Source organism: Salmo salar, chromosome 05 (genome assembly GCF_965601325.2).
Source record: "Salmo salar chromosome 05, fSalSal1, whole genome shotgun sequence".
Taxonomy (NCBI): Eukaryota; Metazoa; Chordata; class Actinopteri; order Salmoniformes; family Salmonidae; genus Salmo; species Salmo salar.
This window is the reverse complement of record NC_138295.1, coordinates 81,113,673-81,126,818: the sequence shown is the minus strand read 5'-3', so window position 1 is coordinate 81,126,818 and position 13,146 is coordinate 81,113,673. Positions and strand designations below refer to the sequence as shown.

Sequence of the window (13,146 nt, the reverse complement as noted above, 5' to 3'; positions counted from 1 at the left end):
TTGAGATCTAGTGCCAGACTAACACACCTAACAGGCAGTAAGACAGAGAACAATAGAAGGACCTAACAGGCAGTAATGTAATGTATTAGAATTATAAGACTATGTGAAATGTATTACAATTATAAGACTATAATCCAATAATGTATGTGTGAGACAAGTTAAGCGTGAGAAATGTATGGTTGAGAAAACAAAGGACAATTGAACTGCACATGACCTGGTTGTAACTCTGAAAACTGACAACAGGAAAGAGGGCCTTTCCAAGGCCCCTCTAATCTAGGGAGGAGGGAAATGGCTAGAAACTGCCAGGCTGGTAGAAAAGTGATAAACTCTGTGTGTGTGTGTGTGTGTGTGTGTGTGTGTGTGTGTGTGTGTGTGTGTGTGTGTGTGTGTGTGTGTGTGTGTGTGTGTGTGTGTGTGTGTGTGTGTGTGTGTGTGTGTGTGTGTGTGTGTGTGTGTGTGTGTGTGTGTGTGTGTGTGTGTGGGAGTTATAAAATGACTGTGTTTGCATTTTTGACTTCAGAGCCCTCGTGAATAAAGAACAACGAACCTTTTGCAGAATCTGAGTCTTTGCCTAATTATTATTAAACCCAGGGTCTTACAAACCTCGGGAGTTGGTCAAAGCTTAAATGATTGTTTAGTTATCATCATTGGGATTGAAAATGATTGTGACAAAGACAGAGAACAATAGAAGGACCTAACAGGCACTAAGACAGACAACAATAGAAGGATCTATAGTAGAAAAACAGACAGAGAGCAAGCTGCTACTCAGGGAGAAATGCACTTGAATTGAATCTCAACCAAATTTGTCTGTTTTGTGAAACCCCCAGACAAGGAATCCCTCTGGTGCTACTCAGTTTACATTGATCTGGGTTCATGTGTCCAAAATGGTAGCTGTGATGGTATCAGTCTGTTTCTGGGTGTCAGACTGAACTGAAATCAGTATTTTACTGGATTCGTGATGACCATTTCAAAAAAAGTGTCACTCAATTGTGTTGCCCTTTCAGTTTTATATCATAAGGGATCAATGCTGTGTTCATACCGGGGCGGCAGCGTAGCCTAGTGGTATGAGCATTGGACTAGAAACCGAAAGGTTGCAAGATCAAATCCTTGAGCTGACAAGGTACAAATCTGTTGTTCTGCCCCTGAACAAGGCAGTCAACCCACCGTTCCTAGGCCATCATTGAAAATAAGAATTTGTTCTTAACTGGACTTGCTTAAGTTAAATGAAGGTAAAAAAAAAATACTATAAATAATATCTCTCTCTCTCTCTCTGGCTGGTGGAAAACATCACCAGCCCATTTAGTAGCTCCAGACAGATTCCCTGGTCACCATAGCAACATCTGCCTTATTCTCTAGCTCTGGCACCTACCCAGAATGCAACATTGCACAGAAAGAGTAGATAGGCATTACCAGATCCCCTCCTGACTCCACAGTGCCAGGATGGTACACCTGTTATCAGAACTTCATCCAACATAGATCTAGTGAGTCTGTTGAACATCTGGTTGATCACAGTGCACCTTCTTCCAGATTCTGCTCCAGGTATTTGGTTAAGTTAATGGTGCTCAGTTTATAAGGCCGTTGCATTTATATTCTCTATGGCTGAGTCACAGAGGAGGGAACAAACCTTGGAGCAACATGTCCATTATGCAGGTCAGGAAGAAGATACAAGAGAGACCAATAGGACAAAGCCTCCGGGTTGAAAGCCAGAAGAGTAATGAGAAGAAGTATATGAACATAGCATTAAAAAAGATTGCACTCCTATCTTTTTACTTACACCCTCTAGACCAAAGGAAAAGAGAGGAAAGGAGATTGAACATGATTAGATAACAGAGGAAAGGTGGAGAGGAGAGAGGAAGAGAGGAGAGATGAGAGGCGAGATGAGAGGAGAGATGAGGAGAGGAAGAGAGGAGGAGAGATGAGGAGAGGAAGAGAGGAGAGAGGAGAGAGGAGAGGAGATAGGAAGAGTGGAAGAGTGGAGAGAGGAGGAGGAGAGGAGAGAGGAGAGAGAAGAGAAGAGAAGAGAAGAGAAGAGAAGAGAAGAGAAGAGAAGAGAAGAGAAGAGAAGAGAAGAGAAGAGAGGAGAGGAGAGGAGAGGAGAGGAGAGGAGAGGAGAGGAGAGGAGAGGAGAGAGGAGAGGAGAGGAGAGGAGAGGAGAGGAGAGGAGAGGAGAGGAGAGGAGAGGAGAGGAGAGGAGAGGGGAAGAGATAAAGAGAGGAGGAGTGGAGAGGGAGGAGAGAGTAAGAGAGGAGAGGGGAAGAGAGGAGAGGAGAGAGGAGAGAGGAAGGGAGGAAGAGTGGAGAGGAAGAGAGGAGAGGAGGGGAGAGGAGAGAGGAAAGATGAGAGGACAGATGAGAGGAGACAGGAGAGAGGAGAGAGGAGACAGGAAGAGTGGAAAAGTAGAGAGAGGAAGAGTGGAGAAAGGAGAGGAGAGGAGAGGAGAGGGAGATGAGAGGAGAGGGAGAGGAGAGGAGAGGAGAGGAGAGGAGAGGAGAGGAGAGGAGAGGAGAGGAGAGGAGAGGAGAGAGAGGAGAGGAGAGGGGGGGGGGAGGAGGGGGGTAGGGTCTCTGAGATGAAGAGAGGGGGAGAGGAGAGGGGGAGCAGGGTCTCTAAGATGAAGAGAGGGAGAGAGGAGAGAGGGGGCAGGGTCTCAAAAGGGGAAAAAAAGGGAGAGGAGAGGGGGAAGGAGGGCTCTCTAAGATAAGGGAGAGGGAAGAGAGGAGAGGAGAGGAGAGGGGGAGCCAGGGTCTGTAAGATGAAGAGAGGGAGAAGGAGAGGAGGGGAGGAGCAGGGTCTCTGAGATGAAGAGAGGGAGAGAGGAGAGGGGGAGCAGGGTCTCTGAGATGAAGAGAGGGAGAGAAGGAGAGGAGAGGGGGAGAGGGCGGAGAGGGAGAGAGGAGAGGAGAGGAGAGGAGAGGAGAGGAGAGGAGAGGAGAGGAGAGGAGAGGAGAGGAGAGGAGAGGAGAGGAGAGGAGGAGCAGGGTCTGTAAGATGAAGAGAGGGCAGCAGAGGAGAGGAGAGGTGAGGAGCAGGGTCTCTAAGATGAAGAGAGGCAGAGAGGAAAGGAGCAGCTATGGGAAAAGAAAGGAGGGTCTAATTTGACAAGAGAAGTTATTCCACCACATGTGTTAACACCCAAACATACAGTAGCTCAGACATTTGCATTTTCTCAGACAAGCCTGTTAAAAGGCTGCTCTCTAAAAATACACTTTTTCCGAGTACTTCTGGTGTGGTGAAGCTTAATGTCTCTGCCTCGCTAACACTTCAGCCTCATTGTTGTGTTGCCATGGTGCCAACATTGATATGAGGAGGGAGAGAGACCTGATTTTACAGCAAGCACTTCAGACGGCCCAAAAATGTCAAGGGACTGTCCCAGAGGAATCTCCCTGAAACCCAGCGGGACCAACCAGGCTCCAACGCTGGCTGGAAAGGATGCAGAGGGAGGGTGAGAGCGAGAGGTGTGTCCTCGTGTGATCGTCTGCCTGAAAAAGATCTGTGCGTTCCAGAAGCTTCACTCAACCTCTCACCCTGGAGAAGACGCACTAATCAAAAACATATTTTTCTCTCACGTCTCTCATCATTCTCTCCTTTCTTCAACATAGGTCCGTGACCCACACAAAATAACCAACCAAGCCCATATTAGCATCCCACATTTCTCCTCAGTTCCTCCTCCTCACTCTTCCCATTGGTGGCCACTGGGTTTGATTGCATTCATATCACATAATATAATTCAATATTATTTCACATTCCCACCTCCACATTAGGCAGTCAGAGCGCAGGCTGCGGGTTAGAGGTAGTTTCCCTGAAGCTAATCAACGTTAGCCTTTTCTCATATGACTGTCTTGCAGAATGGAGGACCCACGGGGGCACACGGTGGAGCTGGGAAATGCCACGCTGCATACATTACCATTTCAACCTTCTCTGTGCTCCGCAGCTACAATAATTCTCCTCTTCATTAGTTTGTCATTTTAAAGGATAAGTGAAGTATAATGTAATTGCTCATATGAACCACCACAGGTAACAGATGCTTGACCCTAGATAACTGGAAATAACTGACCATCATGAGATCAAAACATTTAGTGATAGTCCCACCAACTATTTTATAAACTAGGGCTTCTCAGAAACCTTCAGAAACATCTAAATGATTTCTTAAACCTTTGAAACTGGAACCTGGAGGACAAATGTTCCCACTTTGGCTGTACTGCTTCATCAGGATGCCAATATCCTGTCTGTTCATCGCCACATTACAGAGAGGGACGTCTGAATGGGTTCACAGAGACGCCTCCTACATCAGATAGTGTTACTTAATGCTCCAGAGGTGATTACACTGCTCACCATCGCAATAACCATTCTTTAGATGAGTGCAACTCATGTGACGAAATGGGAGAGAGAGAGAAGCTACTGTTTGTGTGCTACAATTAATTACATTTACATTATAGCAATTTAGCAGATGCTCTTATCCAGAGCAACTTACAGTAGTGAATGCATACATTTCATACATTTATTTTTTTTTTTATTTTTTTCATACTGGTCCCCCGTGTGAATCAAACCCACAACCCTGGCGTTGCAAACACCATGTTCTACCAACTGAGCCACATGGGACTATTAATGATGGAAAGCAAACTAACGAACGCAAAAGAGATGTTCAGCTCATGCCAACATCTGATGCAGAAGAGTCAAGCTGAGTGGAGACAAGTGGAGACACTTCACAGGAGTCAAACCCAGCACTTTGACAAGTGTACACTTCACAGTAATCCAAGACCTCCACTTTACAGAAATCAGAACAACAATATCTGACATCGCTGCACAAGTATATGAAGACGTTTATTACTGCATATACAGTAATTCTGCTATTCAATGCTGAGACCAATGAGTGATGTTATAAGTGCTACCCACAACAACATTTATAAGTCCGGTTACCCAGAATACAGTTCAAATGGGTAGTCAAGGAGTCAAACCAATACTGTTCTTTTCTCAAGGTAGGACTGGGCGCTATACCGTATTCTATGATATACTGTATTGGTATTGATGCACGGACCGGTTTGCGTTTTTACTTTACTTTCTATAACGGTATTTGAATGTTTGGTTTGTTAAATGTGATACGCCGTGTGTAACATCCCATTTTTATAGTTTACTTCGCTACTTGAGTCATCTCTCTCCACTCTTTCCATAATGCTTTCCACACAGACCTAGCCCCGCCCCGTCACTTAAGGAGCGCATTTGTTGTTCCTCGACCAGGGGACATTGGTGTTCAGTCTGCATGGTCAATGTAGCACATGCAACAATGTTGATGACAATGACACTGTTTTCACCTCGCTTCTTAATATAAATCCACTAGTGTTTTATAATTACATTATTATTTTTTGTTTCTTACATTTGAGTCATTTAGCAGATGCTCTTATCCAGAGCGACTTACAGTAGTGAATACATACATTTCATAAATGTTTTTGTCTTTTTTTTTTCTTTTTCGTACTGGTCCCCCATGGGAATCAAACCCACAACCCTGGCGTTTCAAACACCATGCTCTACCAACTGAGCCACACGGGACCTCTTACACCTGCATACAGCTCATTTGTATTTTCTTAGCAAGTTGGGCCTAAATCATGTTAGCCACTAATGCTAACCACTCGTTAGCTGGCTAGCTAGCTAGTTAATAAATGTACTGAATCAGAGCAAACGTAATTAGCTATATTTCCTGATAATACCAGTGATGGTGTAGACCTCAATCATCATGTTGTTTGTGCAACAGTATCTTCTAAATCAGAGGAATACGCAAATAATGAATATGTTAGCTACATGAAATAGCTAAGAGAAAACATTAAATGTAACCAAAGATTATAAGGTCTCCTAGGAAACACTTATCAACACATTAGTTCCTACCCTGTCACAATAACTCCTTCCTGGCATTTTCATTCATTGTCATGTCAACAACACTGTATTCAAAGTGCCCACAATTATATTCTACCTATACCTCTGGAACTCTGGCAGTCTCTATGGGGGTGCCACAGAGTTCAATCCTCGGGCCGACTCTTTTCTCTGTATACATCAATGATGCCGCTCTTGCTGCTGGTGATTCTCTCATCCACCTCTACGCAGACAACACCATTCTGTATACTTCTGGCCCTTCTTTGGACACTGTGTTAACTAACCTCCAGACGAGCTTCAATGCCATAGAACTCTCTTTCCGTGGCCTCCAACTGCTCTTAAATGCAAGCAAAACTAAATGCATGCTCTATAAACCGATCGCTGCCTGCACCTGCCCGCCCGTCCAGCATCACTACTCTGGACAGTTTTGACTTAGAATATGTGGACATCTACAAATACCTAGGTGGTGGTATTTGGTTAGACTGTAAACTCTCCTTCCAGACTCACATTAAGCATCTCCAATCAAAAATTAAATCTAGAATCGGCTTCCTATTTCACAACAAAGCATCCTTCACTCATGCTGCCAAACATACCCTAGTAAAATTGACTATCCTACAGATCCTTGACTTCGGCGATGTCATTTACAAAATAGCCTCCAACACTCTACTCAACAAATTGGATGCAGTCTATCACAGTGCCAGCCGTTTTGTCACCAAAGCCCCATATACTACCCACCACTGCAACCTGTATGCTCTTGTTGGCTGTCCCTCGCTACATATCTGTCGCCAAACCCACTGGCTCCAGGTCATCTATAAGTCGTTGCTAGGTAAAGCCCCACCTTATCTCAGCTCACTGGTCACCATAGCAGCACCCACCCGTAGCACGCACTCGATATTGTTATTTATTTTATTTATTTTGCTCCTTTGCACCCCAGTACCGCTACTTGCACACTCATCTTCTGCACATTTATCACCCCAGTGTTTAATTTGCCATACTGTAAAAATCTCGCCACTATGACCTATTTATTGCCTCACCCCCCTTATCCTACCTCATTTGCACACACTGTATATAGTCTTTCTCTATTGTATTATTGACTGTATGTTTGTTTATTCCATGTGTAACTCTGTGTTGTTGTTTGTGTCACACTCCTTTGCTTTATCTTGGCCAGGTCGCAGTTGTAAATGAGAACTTGTTCTCAACTAGCCTACCTGGTTAAATAAAGGGGATTTAAAATAAAATAAAAAAAATTGAATTAGAATAATCATTCTATTTCCATGAATAGAATGATTCACTCAAGTGTTTTGCTCTAAATCGCAAGCCAAATCACAATTGCAACATTTGGTTAAAAAGAAGGCCTAGATTGTTTGCCCAGATTGTGCAGCCCAATGTGGCAGTGTAGAAATTATCTCAAATGACTACAGGAAATGCAGAAATTGATAAAAATGCTGAAAATAATTTTTGGTTGAAGATGAATTGAACAGTATAAAACAATTAGAATGGAGAAAGACCCATTGAAATCACTTAGAATGTATGTGTTGCCAACCTAGAGTCACGCACTTCCATTAAAGCATATTTGGAACTGTTATCATTCAAAAACATAAAATACTGTAAAATACCATCCTATTTGTTTAAAATACCATTATATGATATTTTGGCCATATCGCCCAGGACTAACTCAAGGTATGGTTAACTGTAGATTCACACACACATACATGTAATCAAATCAAATTTTATTGGTCACATGGTTAGCAGGTGTTAATACGAGTGTAGCGATATGCTTGTGCTTCTAGTTCCAACAGTGCAGTAAGAGGAGCACCATAGGGAAATAGAGAGAGGAGAGTGGAGGAAGAGGAGCTCCATAGGGAAACAAAGAGAGAGGAGAGTGGAGGAAGAGGAGCACCATAGGGAAATAGAGAGAGGAGAGTGGAGGAAGAGGAGCTCCATAGGGAAACAAAGAGAGAGGAGAGTGGAGGAAGAGGAGCACCATAGGGAAACAAAGAGAGAGGAGAGTGGAGGAAGAGGAGCTCCATAGGGAAACAAAGAGAGAGGAGAGTGGAGGAAGAGGAGCACCATAGGGAAACAAAGAGAGAGGAGAGTGGAGGAAGAGGAGCTCCATAGAGAAATAGAGGGAGAGGAGAGTGGAGGAAGGGGAGCACCATAGGGAAACAAAGAGAGAGGAGAGTGGAGGAAGAGGAGCACCATAGGGAAACAAAGAGAGAGGAGAGTGGAGGAAGAGGAGCACCATAGGGAAACAAAGAGAGAGGAGAGTGGAGGAAGAGGAGCACCATAGGGAAATAGAGAGAGAGGAGAGTGGAGGAAGAGGAGCACCATAGGGAAATAGAGAGAGGAGAGTGGAGGAAGAGGAGCACCATAGAGAAATAGAGGATGAGGAGAGTGGAGGAAGAGGAGCACCATAGGGAAATAGAGGGAGAGGAGAGTGGAGGAAGAGGAGCACCATAGGGAAATAGAGAGAGGAGAGTGGAGGAAGAGGAGCACCATATGGAAACAAAGAGAGAGGGGAGTGGAGGAAGAGGAGCACCATAGGGAAATAGAGAGAGGAAAGTGGAGGAAGAGGAGCACCATATGGAAACAAAGAGAGAGGGGAGTGGAGGAAGAGGAGCACCATAGGGAAATAGAGAGAGGAGAGTGGAGGAAGAGGAGCACCATAGGGAAACAAAGAGAGAGGAGAGTGGAGGAAGAGGAGCACCATAGGGAAACAAAGAGAGAGGAGAGTGGAGGAAGAGGAGCACCATAGGGAAATAGAGAGAGGAGAGTGGAGGAAGAGGAGCACCATAGGGAAACAAAGAGAGAGGAGAGTGGAGGAAGAGGAGCACCATAGGGAAATAGAGGATGAGGAGAGTGGAGGAAGAGGAGCACCATAGGGAAATAGAGGGAGAGGAGAGTGGAGGAAGAGGAGCACCATAGGGAAACAAAGAGAGAGGAGAGTGGAGGAAGAGGAGCACCATAGGGAAACAAAGAGAGAGGAGAGTGGAGGAAGACGAGCACCATAGGGAAACAAAGAGAGAGGAGAGTGGAGGAAGAGGAGCACCATAGGGAAACAAAGAGAGAGGAGAGTGGAGGAAGAGGAGCACCATAGGGAAACAAAGAGAGAGGAGAGTGGAGGAAGAGGAGCACCATAGGGAAACAAAGAGAGAGGAGAGTGGAGGAAGAGGAGCACCATAGGGAAACAAAGAGAGAGGAGAGTGGAGGAAGAGGAGCACCATAGGGAAATAGAGGATGAGGAGAGTGGAGGAAGAGGAGCACCATAGGGAAATAGAGGGAGAGGAGAGTGGAGGAAGAGGAGCACCATAGGGAAACAAAGAGAGAGGGGAGTGGAGGAAGAGGAGCACCATAGGGAAATAGAGGGAGAGGAGAGTGGAGGAAGAGGAGCACCATCGGGAAACAAAGAGAGAGGAGAGTGGAGGAAGAGGAGCACCATAGGGAAATAGAGAGAGGAGAGTGGAGGAAGAGGAGCACCATAGGGAAACAAAGAGAGAGGAGAGTGGAGGAAGAGGAGCACCATAGGAAAATAGAGAGAGGAGAGTGGAGGAAGAGGAGCACCATAGGGAAATAGAGAGAGGAGAGTGGAGGAAGAGGAGCACCATAGGGAAATAGAGAGAGAGGATAGTGGAGGAAGAGGAGCACCATAGGGAAATAGAGAGAGGAGAGTGGAGGAAGAGGAGCACCATAGGGAAATAGAGAGAGAGAGGATAGTGGAGGAAGAGGAGCACCATAGGGAAATAGAGAGAGGAGAGTGGAGGAAGAGGAGCACCATAGGGAAATAGAGAGAGAGAGAGGATAGTGGAGGAAGAGGAGCACCATAGGGAAATAGAGAGAGGAGAGTGGAGGAAGAGGAGCACCATAGGGAAATAGAGAGAGGAGAGTGGAGGAAGAGGAGCACCATAGGGAAATAGAGAGAGAGGAGAGTGGAGGAAGAGGAGCACCATAGGGAAATAGAGAGAGGAGAGTGGAGGAAGAGGAGCATCATAGGGAAATAGAGGGAGAGGGTGGAGTCAGAGGGAGGGACTAAGAAGAAGGAAGATAAGAGAGAGAGGGACAAAAAAAATTAAGTAAATATTTCAACATGAGGCGAAAACGATGAACTGCGACAGGCTTTTTCTTTCTCTATATCCTTTATGAGATTGTGAAATGAACCTTGCAACAAAACAAATAAATGACATGACAAATGTACTGTTGTGATAGTAGGCCTATAGCCTGTTTCTGCCTGGCTAACTAAGCCCTGTTTCTGCCTGGCTAGCTAAGCCCTGTTTCTGCCTGGCTAGCTAAGCCCTGTTTCTGCCTGGCTAGCTAAGCCCTGTTTCTGCCTGGCTAGCTAAGCCCTGTTTCTGCCTGGCTAGCTAAGCCCTGTTTCTGCCTGGCTAGCTAAGCCCTGTTTCTTGGCATAGCGAGTTGTGCAACGATGATAAAATACTGCTTTATCTATGACAGACTTTCAAACTGGGCTACCCAAAAGCCTGTGACTGAGACAGACATGTGTGTGTGTGTGTGTGTGTGTGTGTGTGTGTGTGTGTGTGTGTGTGTGTGTGTGTGTGTGTGTGTGTGTGTGTGGGGGGGGGGGGGGATGCACACTTGTGTGTATTTGTGTGTGCGGAAAATGTTTGTCTCTGTATGTGTGTGCGTGTGTGTTTTCGGACTGTGGCATTACATGAGATAACAGATGCTGCAGGCCCATTCAGCTCACTGGCTGACAGACAATCTGCAGAGCAGTGTGAGTTCATGGGGAGACAGACCCCTATATCAGACAGACAACCACACACACACACAAACCTTTTCCAATTGAAAGAAAAATAGACAGGGTTGTAAATAATATATCAAAGATCGAGGAAACCTTCAATCACTTTTTTGTTTAAAGTAAAGGCTACCTGACAGCATTCCCATTCCTAATTCATACCGTACCTTACGTTTGGATGGCACACACACACCTTCTATTTTGATTGGAGGGGTGTAAAAGCGAAGGAGTCTTTCTCCTACAGAATGGATGGCTGCCCCTAATATATTCCCTTGGGCCCCAGACAAGGTAAGAAGCTGCTCGTAACAACTGTGAGTCGAGCATCACTCTCCAACTAAGCCGAGAAATCCCTCTTCATTAAAATCCAGAGGACATTTCATTAAAGAGACTCAACTTCATTCCACAGGCACAGCATTATAGTGTCATGAACATAGAATTAGAATTAGTTATATTTCTATGGTCATGAACAGGGTAGAGAACAGTGTTATGATGATGATACTTAACTACACAGGGCATAGTGTTGAAGTCGGCCAAAACAATAAAACGCCACCACATAATAGCCTGGTACATCTAGTAATGTTCAGTGGTATTCAAACCTGTGTGGCGACCCCACTGCAATTCCCCTACGACCCCACTTTACAAACCACTATTAAGCCATAATGCCAGAGAGGCTGTGGTGAATATTGTCACAACTATAGTGGAAGTTAAAGGCAATTCCCCAAAAGAAAGATGGTGGTTTTCATTTCAACCAATTAGAACCATTAAATATGTCTAACAATAATGATGAAATATGATTCAAAGACTCTTTCAATTAATTGGTTGCCTTTACCAGAGGCATACAATTAGTATCTAATTAATGTTCAGCTAAAAATGTTATATTCATAGACAGTCCGTGCCCAGGATCAAATGACAAGAAACACTACTTTAGGCTTAACCAGTGAAGATGGCCATCAAATCACCTCCCAGACGAAACCAGCCTACAATCACCTCTACAATCACCGCTGGGACAGACAAAGCCGAAATTGTTAGAGACCCATGAAATGAGACTGCTAACAAGACAATTTTCCACAACATGAACACAATAAGCACCAAGAAGACATCCAGTCCTCCTCCAGACCAGGGGATCAGGGCAGAGAGGTGGCCTGGTTAGGGTGGAGAGGAAGCTGAAATAAACCAACCACCTAGGGGTAGCTGGGGCTGGCATGACCTCCTATGGGACTCTCAGGTCACTATGGACGAGCAGAGACACAGACACTGGCAATTTAGGGGCAATGAGGGGCCTTTGGGGTCATTTCCAGGGTGCAGAACACTGGGGAGCTTGTTTCTATGATACATTTAAACAGACTGACAGACCGCTTGGAAAGCTAACTGCCGTTTCTGACAGATTGCATGAGAATGAAATATTGATTTAAAGTAGACTTGTGTAACTGAACTTATTCATGATTAACAGACTAAGTAATGGAGTAGGTAAGGTCCTGCCTGCTGATTGGTTGGTAAGTGGTAGCTACAAGATCAGAGGTCCTAGTTGAACCTCGTAGCCTACCACATCTAGCTAGTTCAATATTTATCATATAGGGTATCAGAGCCTCTCGGACCGTGCATTGCATATACAGTTGAAGTTGGAAGTTTACATACACCTTAGCCAAATACATTTAAACTCAGTTTTTCACAATTTCTGACATTTAATCCTAGCAATAATTCCCTGTCTTAGGTCAGTCAGGATCACCACTTTATTTTAAGAATGTGAAATGTCAGATTAATAGTAGAGAGAATGATTTATTTAAGCTTTTATTTCTTTCATCACATTCCCAGTGGGTCAGAAGTTAACATACACTCAATTAGTATTTGGTAGCATTGCCTTTAAATTGTTTAACTTGTGTCAAACGTTTCAGGTAGCCTTCCGCAAGCTTCCCACAATAAGTTGGGTGAATTTTAGCCCATTCCTCCTGACAGAGGTGGTGTAACTGAGTCAGGTTTGTAGGTCTCCTTGCTCGCACATGCTTTTTCAGTTCTGCCTACAAATGTTCTATAGGATGAGGTCAGGACTTTGTGATGGCCACTCCAATACCTTGACTTTGTTGTCCTTAAGCCATTGTCCACAACTTTGGAAGTATGCTTGGGGTCATTGTCCATTTGGAAGACCCATTTGCAACCAAGCTTTAAATTCCTGACTGATGTCTTGAGATGTTGCATCAACATAGCCACGTAATTTTCCTTTCTCATGTAGCCATCTATTTTGTGAAGTGCACCAGTCCCTCCTCCAGAAAAGCACCCCCACAACATGATGCTGCCACCCCCGCGCTTCACGGTTGGGATGGTGTTCTTCGGCTTGCAAGCCTCCCCTTTTTACCCCTTTTGACAAACGTAACGATGGCCATTATGGCCAAACAGTTCTATCTTTGTTTCATCAAACCAGAGGACATTTCTACAAAAAGTGCGATCTTTGTCCCCAAACCGAAGTCTGGCTTTTTTATGGCAGTTTTGGATTAGTGGCTTCTTCCTTGCCGAGCGGCCTTTCAGGTTATGTCGATATA

The 13,146-nt window shown here is 44.8% G+C and overlaps 1 protein-coding gene and 1 non-coding gene across 2 annotated transcripts in view; both read right to left on the bottom strand.

Annotated features, from left to right (window-relative positions):
• LOC106574842 (copine-4) overlaps positions 1 to 13,146 on the bottom strand; it is a 95,104-nt gene that overhangs the window by 58,504 nt on the left and 23,454 nt on the right. The gene's annotated exons all lie outside the window — the stretch shown is intronic.
• Positions 5,471 to 5,546, bottom strand: trnas-uga (transfer RNA serine (anticodon UGA)). The gene has a single exon. It is a non-coding gene; the product is annotated as a tRNA-Ser (tRNA).